Raw genomic sequence first — 10,435 nt, 5'->3', positions numbered from 1 at the left:
ACAGACTGCATACAACCATTTTAGGCATATCTGCTACTTTTTTTTCAAAGAGGGAAGGTAGTGGAGTTCATTGCAGTAGAATGTGGATTTTTGCTGGGGGAAGGGAAAGATTTTTTGCTAGAAGGGGAGGGAGTAGGGAGATTTTTCCTTCTGGGATGCGATTTGTTGGGGGGGGGGGGGTGGATTTGATTGTGTTTTGCCATAATTGCCCATTTGTTGCCCATACACTTTCACAATTGCCAACTTGCTACACATGTATAGTAATGATTTATCATTTGTTGCCCATGTATTACTGTCCCTTTGTTATCCATGTATTGTAACTTCTGTCTGTTTGATGCCTGTGTGTTGAATATAATTACCCAACTGAAGCCCATGCATTGTCATAAATGCCATTTTTTTGCCTACATATTGACAAGTTACTGCTGTTTATGGTACTATAATTTTTCTACAGACCTGTCACTATCAAACCACCCCATGTTTTTCCATGGTGTACTTTATACACCACTATTAAACATTGAAACTTTATTTTTTTACATTGGCTTAAGTATATATACAATGCTCAGATAAAGAAATGTTTCACTGGTTATTATATTCATTTAATTTTATGATTATTACTGACAATAATTTTGATGTATGTAGTGGTGAGGGTGTGCCCTTGGTGTCAAGGATACTAAGTATGTCAATGCTTCCATCACAGCTTCACAAAATAAAAGGTTTATTCAATGTATTAGAAGAGTGAGTGAAGCTCTCATAACCTGTCTGGTTATTCTTTCTGTTTTAGACAATGTACATATAGTTTTTTTTGTCTGATATATGTTCTATAAAAGAATGAGGACTGATCTTTTAGTCTTACATTTTAGAGTTATAATTGCAATAAAAGTGTGAGAGTAGGGGTCATATTCTATGTATAACGGACCCGGCAGGTCTTGGTGCCTATAGGCCATACATTTTCCCTTTAGAATCATTGCTAAGGATAGCCATTGCAATTAAATCTGAGTGCTGGCAGAGGCAGCTCACTAGAGATTTAATGTGTGCACATTGTACTGTAATATTGCAGAAACATGCTATTAGACAAAAGGCAGGCCATGTACAATTTTAAAAATCACACCACTCACCTTAATTAAATGGTTCAGTACAAAACAAAATCATCAGGTGAAGCTCAGAGGGATTTTATGGCTGCAGGTCAGGTTTGACCAACCACGCACTGGATTTATTCTCGTTAAATATCATCATAAGATGGCTTCAGGTGTAATGGAAAAGCAGGATATTGTTATAAAATAGGGAGTTTCACAAATAACTAAATCAAACCAAGTTATGGATTTAAAGGGAAACTATTTTGGTCTTTGATAAGGCAGAGTTGACCTTTTTTAACCTTTTTATAAACTGATGCTTTGTAATGTTTTTAAAGTGACATTAAAGGCAGAATTTCTTTTTTGTTTAAAAATAACAAACATGTTATACTTACCTGCTCTGTACAATGATTTGGCACAGAGTAGCCTCAGTCCTCCTCTTCTCGGGTCTCCTGCTGATGCTCCTGACCCCTACCTCCTGTCCAGTGCCTCCATAGCAAGAAGCTTGCTATGGGGGCACCTGAGCAGGCTCTCTTGATTTGCTGCTCCATGTGTTCACACATGGAGCATGGCTTGCCCCCCTCCCCCACTCTCTCTTCATTGGCTCACTGGCAGTGATTGACAGTATCAGCCAATGAGGAGGGGGAGACCCAGGAGCCGAGGCTCTCATGCACATTGCTGGATCAAGATGGAGCTCAGGTAAGTATTTAGAGGGGACTAGGGGTGCTGCTGCAAACAGAAGTTTTTTACATTCATACGTAGAATGCATGAAGGTAAAAAACCTTGAACCTTTACAACCACTTTATCATTTTATGACATTATTATTAAACAAATGATTTTTGTCAAACATATTTATAACAGGATGCATCAATGACATTCAGTTTGGAAGCCAGAATGGCTTAAAAAAAAAGCTACATTGTATGTTCCCTTTAACTAGGAAAATGTGTCTGCGCCCACCACTATCTACAACGTAGTTCACCATGATGGTTGACAGCACAGCTCTCATAGTATAAGATTTAAAATAATTATTCTGCTACTTTTTAGTTTTGGATAGAGTAGAAAAGTTACAATTTCTTTTTTTTTTTTTTTTTACTATCTGATAACCTATGGTGAAAAATTACTTCCTGTCCCTGTGACACCCCTAACAAGCAATGGGGATGTCACTAGGACAAGGAGACATGGAATTTAATAAAAACATTGTAAGATATTCTTAATAGAAATCTCCCTGGGGAGACACAGACAGCAATAATAATACCCTGACAGAGGCTCTAGCTCTTCCCCTTTCTTTCCAAAACAAAATTTAACATTATGAACACTGAAAGCTATACAGAGGCTATCGTTGCTGACCTTGTTTCTGAAAAAGTTGGTTCCCTGACTGTCATACTGATCCCAATGTCTTATGATTTTTTTTGTAACTTACCAAAAAACAAGCATGGAGGTTAGAGAAGTCAGATCTTGTAATATATTAGGTCATAGAGCTGGAACCGTTGGATCAGCATGGCAGCGAGGCAGCTAGCCTTTTCAGAAGAGAAGATGAGCAATGGAAGCCTCCCTATTTATTCAATAGTGTACAATGTAAGGCTCTTGTATGGCAGTCTAAACAAATCCACTTACTATGTGAGGCACAAGCTTCATAAAGTAACCAAAAAAACTTCTCTGTGTTAATGTGCAGAAAGGCAGCCAGTTGGCATGGCACCTGGTTGATTGTGGCCATCACTGAGGTAGCTTGAGCTACATCAGTGATTTACAGCATCCACAGGGACCAATCAAGTATCACATATGCATACTTACATTAAGTATGAAAAATTAATCTGGAGGTAAGCTTTAAGTGACTGAGGCAGTGCTGTCAATCAAGAAAGCAGTGGGCAGGCTACATGTGGTCAGTTGCTGACTGACAAACTAAGGGCCCTACAACATTTATTTCAAGGCGTCACTTTAAAAAAAAAAACATTCATTCTCTTAATCAACATTGACTATTTTTGATCATTATACTGGTAGTATTACTAAATAGATAGGAAAATATATCATATTTACAGTATTGTGCAAAGGTCTTAGGCAGGTGTGAAAAAATGCTGTAAATGAAGAATGCTTAAAGAAATAGAAGTGTTCATAGTTTTATTTTATCAATTAACAAAATGAAAAGTAAATGAACAAAAGAAAAATCCAAATCAAATCAATATTTGGTGTGACCACTGTTTGCCTTCAAAACAGCATCAATTCTTCTAGGTACACTTGCAAACAGTTTTTGAAAGAACTCGGTAGGTATGTTGTTTCAGACATCTTGGAGAACTAACCACAGATCTTCTGTGGATGTAGGCTGCCTCGCATCCTTCTGTATCTTCATGTAATCCCAGACAGACTCCATGATGTTAAGAGCAGGACTCTGTGGAGGCCAAATTATCACTTCCAGGACTCCTTGTTCTTCTTTATGCTGAAGATAGTTCCTAATGACATTGGCTGTATGATTGGTGTCTCTGTTCTGCTGCAGAATAAATTTGGGACCAATCGTACGCATCCCTGATAGTATGGCATGATAGATAAGTGTCTGCCTGTATCTCTCAGCATTGAGAACACTATTGATCCTGACCAAATCTCCAACTCCATTTGCAGAAATGCAGCCCTAAACTTGCAAGGAACCTCCACCATGCTTGACTGTTGCCTGCAGACACTCATTATTGTACTACTCTCCAGCTCTTCTTGAACAAACTGCCTCCTGCTACAGGCAAATATTTAACATTTTTATTCATCAGTCCAAAGCACCTGCTGCCATTTTTCTGCACCCCAGTTGAGTCGGTTAGCCTTGTTTCCATGTTCTATGCACGAAAACATAGGAACTGGGGTGCAGGAAAATGAGGTGCTCTGGATTGATGAGCCAAAATTTAAAATATTTGGCTGTAGCAAAAGTCAGTTTGTTCGTTGAGGTCTGGACATAGGTACAATAATGAGTGTCTGCAGGCAACAGTGGACTAAGAACAACGGGATTTGTAATGTGCATATAGCAGTACACATGACCACAACTACTGTGCACTACTTATTCCAAACAAAAGGAGCTCACAGAGGATGTTACACAGAGGCAGAAGAACACAGAAAAATGAAAAAATGATTTTATGAAAAGTAGATTACAGGACCATTAAGTAGTGAATGTGTATGAATTATTTTGTCAGAAAAAAGATATCGTTTAGTGTCACTTTAAGTGCTGCAGCTCATATTTTTTAATGGGAGGTAATAGTTCTACTTTGATTATCTCTTTTGTTTTTTGATGCTTGGCATATTTGAAACTCAGTGTAGGTAGAGAGACGCATTTACTACCTGGCAGCTTTGTATATGGACTATATTGAACTAAGTACTCGACTTATAATATAGCTATATTATGTGTGTGTATATATATATATATATATATATATTTATGTGTGTCATCTCAACTGGAGGGATTTTCTGGACTGGGCTTCCAGCTGCAATTTTGCTGTTTTTCTACACGTAACTGTACAGTTCTAACTTTGTAAAGCTATTTTCCTGCTGCAAGAATTGCTGCACCTAGTGTTCTCTATTGTTCCAGACTTTTGATAAGGCTGAACTAGCCTGGTATGTCTATAAATATGGAGAGAGATATATTTAGAGAATGGAATCAATGGCGTTAGGCCTGAGCAATTAATAAATGTGTTCTTGCTTCTTATATTATTCTGATTTCTTATAATATTTTTATTGAAAATGTAATATAACAAAATTGAATTATATTTACAGAGAATAAAATGTTATAAAAAAAAGCTAAACTCATATATTAGAGAGATATAAAAGAATAAGGATGGAAAATAAATATACGTCAGCTTTCCTGTTGGTGAGAAGAGGCCTTGATACACCACAGCCTAGTGATGAGCACCATTAAGGTTGGGTATAAGGCTGGATTTCAAGTACACTCATGAACATCTTTATAGCAAGACTTGTACAAGTATATATACACTTCTCAAAAAAATTAAAGGAACACTTTTTGATCAGAGTATAGCATCAAATCAATTAAACTCCTGGGATATTAATCTGGTCAGTTAAGTAGCAGAGGGGGTTGTTAATATGTTTCAACTGCTGTGGTGTTAATGAAAATAACAGCAGGTGCACTAGATGGGCAACAATGAGATGACCCCCAAAACAGAAATGGTTTTTACATTGACATTTTTTTCCCTACTAATCTTTTCTGACTGTTTTTCACTAGTTTTGCATTTGTCTATGGTCAGTGTCACAACTAGTAGCATGAGGCGATACCTGGACCCTACAGAAGTTTCACAGGCAGTCCAGCTCCTCCAAGATGGCATGTCATTACATGCCATTGCCAGAAGTTTCCTGTGTCTACCAGCACAATCTAAAGAGCTTGGAGGAGATTCCAGAAGACAGGCAGTTACTCTAGGATTGCTGGACAGGGCCATAGAAAGTCCTTAACCCACCAGCTGGACCGGTATCGGCTCCTTTGCACAAGGAGGAACAGGATGAGCACTGCCAGAGCCCTACAAAATGAAATCCAGAAGGCCACTGGTGTGAATGTCTCTGACCAAACAATCAGAAAAAGACTCCATGAGGGTGGCCTTAGGGCCCAACGTCCTCTAGTGGGCCCTGTGCTCACTGCAGCATAGAGCTTGATTGGCATTTGCCATTGAACACCAGAATTGGCAGGTTCGCAACTGGTACCCTGTGCTTTTCACAGATGAGAGCAGGTTCACCCTGAGCACATGTGACAGACATGAAAGGGTCTCGAGAAGCCATGGAGAATGTTATGCTGCCTGCAACATTGTTCAGCATGACCGTTTTGGTGGTGGGTGAGTGATGGTCTGGGGAGGCATAGCCATAGAGGGACGCACATAACTCTACAAACTAGACAATGGCACCCTGACTGCCATTAGGTATCGGGATGAATTCCTTGGACCCATTGTCAGACCCTATTCTGGTGTAGTGGGTCCTGGGTTCCTCCTGGTGCACGACAATGCCCGGCTTCATGTGGCGAGAGTATGCAGGCAGTTCCTGGAGGATGAAGGAATTAATACCATTGAATGGCCCCCACGCTTGCCTGACCTAAATCAAATGGAACACCTCTGGGATATCATGTTTCTGTCCATCCGATGCTGCCAGGTTGCACATCAGACTGTCCAGGAGCTCAGTGATGCCCTGGTCCAGATCTGGGAGGAAATACCCCAGGACACCATCCATTTGACTAGCCTGCTACATAATTTTCAAGGTGTCTTTGAATTCAGTCCTCTGGAGGTTGATAGTTTTCATTTCCATCAAATGATAGGGCATCCTTACGTTCCAAACACATTACCCAGTATCAGTATAGATATCCAGCATGATATTTTTCCCCAGTGAGATCTGATGTGTTTTCAAAGTGTTCCTTTAATTTTTTTGAACAGTGTGTGTATATATACACTATATTGCCAAAAGTCTTGGGGCTCCTGCCTTTACATGCACATGAACTTTAATGGCTTTCCAGACTTAGTCCTTAGGGTTCAATATTGAGTTGACCCGCCCTTTGCAGCTATAACCGCTTCAACTCTTCTGGGAAGGCTGTCCACAAGGTTTAGGAGTGTATCTATGGGAATGTTTGACCATTCTTCCAGAAGAGCATTTGTGAGGTTAGGAACTGATGTCGGACGAGAAGGCCTGGTTCACAGTATCTGCTCTAATTCATCCCAAAGGTGTTCTATAAGGTTGAGGTCAGGACTCTGTGAAAGACAGTCAAGTTTCTCCACTCCAAACTTGTCTTTATGGACCTTGCTTTGTGCACTGGTATGCAGTCATGTTGGAACAGGAAGGGGCCATCCCCAAACTATTCCCAGAAAGTTGAGAGCATGAAATTGTCCAAAATGTCTTGGCATGCTGCCACCTTAAGACTTCTCTTTACTGGAACTAAGGGACCAAGCCCAACCCCTGAAAATCAACCCCACACCATAATCCCCCTCCACCAAACTTTAGACTTGGAACAATGCAGTCTGGCAAGTACCATTCTCCTGGCAACTGCCAAACCCAGACACATCCATCAGATTGCCAGACAGAGAAGCGTGATTTGTCACTCCAGAGAATATGCCTTGACTGCTCTGGAGTCCAGTGGCAGCTTGCTTTACACTACTGAAGCTAACACTTTGTGATGTAAGGCTTAGATGGCTGCTCAGCCATGGAAACCCATTCCATGAAACTCTCTACACACTGTTGTTGTGCTAATCTGAAGGCCACACCAAGTTTGGAGGTTTTTAGCTTTTGACTCTGCAGACACTGTGCGCTTCAGCATGCGCTGACCCTGCTCTGTCATTTCACATGGTCTACGACTTCGTGACTGAGTTGCTGTTGTTCCCAGTTGTTTCCACTTTGTTACAATACCACAACAGTTGACCGTGGAGAATTTAGTAGTAAAGAAATTTCAAAGATGGACTTATTGCACAGGTGTCAACCTTTCACGGTACCATGACCCATTCTTTCACAAATGTTTGTAGACGCAGTCTGCATGCTTAGGTCCTTGATTTTATACACCTGTGGCCATGGAGGTGATTGGAATACCTAAATCCAATGATCAAATGATTTGAAGGGATGTCCCAATACTTTTGGCAATATAGTGTGTATGTGTGTGTGTGTATATATATATATATTGTGACAGTAGGCAGGTGAAATCACCTGGTTGCGTCCTGGATGAACGATACATTTGTCCAAGGTTTAGACTCTATGGGGATTTGTTCCACTAGAGGGAAGTGCTGAGTCCCTCAACACTGAGGTAATGAGCCCAGCTGAAGGTAGTGGGCTCATTAAGGCCATTATAAAACTTCCCAGCCTGCTTAGGGAGTTGCTCCAACCTGGAATCAGATCTGTGCCTGAACTGACTGGGAAGCAACCACCTATCTGTGCAGTGAGACAAAAGCCTGTGTGGCTAGCCTCCAACTACCAGCGACTAGGTATAGCATCAGGCTGTACCTAGTATCGCTTCTCGGCCTTTTGGCTAAGATCAAGTGTAGTATCTGTTCTTATCAGTGTCCAGTGGGGGTGCTCCCGACCATTCTAGCTTTGCGGGGATGGTTGTTGTATAGTACCCTCACTGGTATGATGGGTGCCGGAAGGCTAGTACCGGAGGGACAGAAACCAGGGAGCGCCATGATTCGTTCTGGGGCCTTGGGAGTAATTCCTCTGAGAAGACTGGAAAGACCCAGTACCTCCTGATCTGAACATGCTACCTTGGTCTGGCCAGGGGCTGGGGAGGCAAAAAGTCCGCAAACTCAGTGCCCCCTGAGGAGACGCGCTCAGGGGTGTCACTAGTAACACTTGGGTGTGGGACCCCACGGTGTGAAGATGACACTTGGCCACTGTTTTTACACCTCTTTTTGCACAGCGCCCTAAGGACCAGGCCTTTTGGCTAAGTCCAGGGCAATTTTTGCTACGGGCCTCAGGGCCTGGTCTGTGCACATTTCGGCACGGTACCATTTTTATTATTTTTTCTTACTTTTCTTATTTATTTATTTATTATCACTCCCACGTTTGTCACTTTTTCTTTGCCTTATGTGTGTGTTTTCACGGATGGAGGGTGTGGGTCCTCGGGCCTACCCTGAAGTCTAGGGGGAGGATGTGTGGCCATACGGTTCCTTCCTCCCCTGATCCCTAGAGGACTCTTCTTCGGGAGAGTCCCCTTGCCTAGTACTGAATGTCCGGCTTCGGCTTGGCATAGGGAACGGTGGTCCACCAGGCCTTTTGGCCAGGAGGACCAAGTGGGAACCTAGTCCCCGTCAGGAGCTTCGTGCCCCGGGGGATCAGGGACAGCGGTCCAAGCCCCTTTAGGGGTAGGACACAGCACACCCCTAAGTGCACGTTTTTCGTGTGGTGTTTTGCACTTGCACTTTTTTGCGGACACTTACGGGTTTTTTCGATATAGTTGCACGTTTGCGGACTTAAAAAAAAAAAAAAAAAAAAAAAAAAAAATCAGGCTGTACCTAGTGGATAGCTAGGGAAGCTGTTTGTACAGTAAGTAGCCCAGTTGGCCAGGAGTTTATTTGATGTTTCTTTTTGGTTTGATGTTGTCCTGTAAATATTGTAAATAAACTGCACCTTTTTGTTTTTTCACCTCCACTGTTGTTGTGCTGTGCCTGTGTTTTTGTGTTGTGCACCCATCCAGGAGGTCACACACACCCGCTGCCGAGCGAACCCCGTTACAATATATATATATATATATATATATATATATATATATATATATATATATATATATATAGCCCAAAAAAATAACAATAGATCCCCCTTAGCAACAATGGACTACCACTAACAAAATACCCCCCAGAAACAACAGATCTCCCTGCAGCCAGCATCAATAGACCCTCCAGCAGCCAGTAACAATAGACCCCTCCCTTAACAGTAGATCTCTCCCAGCAACAACTGACCCCCAACAATATAAGACCCACCCCAGCTACAGTAGATAATAGGTCCCCAACCAACAACAATAGAACTCTACAGCAGCAATATACCCCTTTCCTGCAAAAATAGATCTCATCCAGCGACAATAGATCCCCCAGCAGCCAGCATTAATAGGCCCTGCAGCACACCTCAGTGCCCCTTGCCATTCCAAACATCATTCAGTGCTGGATGTGCTGGAACTGTGTTCCCCCACGTTCCCGCAGAAAGAAAACTATATATATTGGTATGGAAAGGCCATGCCACTGTGTAGAAGGCAGTTTAGGCCTGGATTTATGAAAAACAGGCACACCAATGGCACAGGTATGTGCTGGTTTTTTAGCAGAGCCAGGTTTAGAGTTCAGGGCTCCACCCTCCCAAGGGGGTCAGTGTGTGTTGGGAGCAGAGAGAGGTGCATGTCTGCACCGTGCTGGCCAGGACAGGACAGACATAGGCCCAAGCCTGAGAGTGAGAGAGAAGGTACAGCAGTTGTTGCAAGAGCACTGGGATGTGTTTGATGGTCAGGGGGACCAACGGTACTAAGCTTGAGTATTAAAGCTGCAAACAGAGCCAAGAGGCTGAATAATAAAGTTTGTCTTATTGATGGTGGGCAACTGCGTGGGCAACTGATGTCTTGTGTTGAACTTTTCTTTGTCATTTTAAATAAAAGTGGGCAGAAAAAGCCCTCAAAAGACATCTCTGGTATGGAATCAAAGTCAACTCACTCTTTTGCACTACCAATGAGCTACAAAACCCCCAAGTTGTCACTATATATATATATATATATATATATACATATATATATATATATATATATATATGTGTATGTATATATACAGTGGGCCAAAGAGTATTTAGTCAGCCACCAATTGTGCAAGTTCTCCCACTTAAAAAGATGAGAGAGGCCTGTAATTGGCATCATAGGTAGACCTCAACTATGAGAGACAAAATGAGAAAAAAAAATC

At 41.8% G+C, this 10,435-nt stretch overlaps 1 pseudogene; it reads left to right on the top strand.

The window, feature by feature from the left end:
• Nucleotides 1-8,014: 8,014 nt before the first annotated feature.
• On the top strand, nucleotides 8,015-8,130 carry LOC149470022 (U2 spliceosomal RNA; annotated as a pseudogene).
• The last annotated feature ends 2,305 nt before the right edge of the window (nucleotides 8,131-10,435 follow it).

Source organism: Staurois parvus, unplaced genomic scaffold (assembly GCF_062004578.1).
Source record: "Staurois parvus isolate SC_StPar_1 unplaced genomic scaffold, SC_StPar_1.0 ptg000055l, whole genome shotgun sequence".
In the NCBI taxonomy this organism is placed as follows: Eukaryota; Metazoa; Chordata; class Amphibia; order Anura; family Ranidae; genus Staurois; species Staurois parvus.
This window is presented reverse-complemented; position numbering and strand designations above follow the sequence as displayed.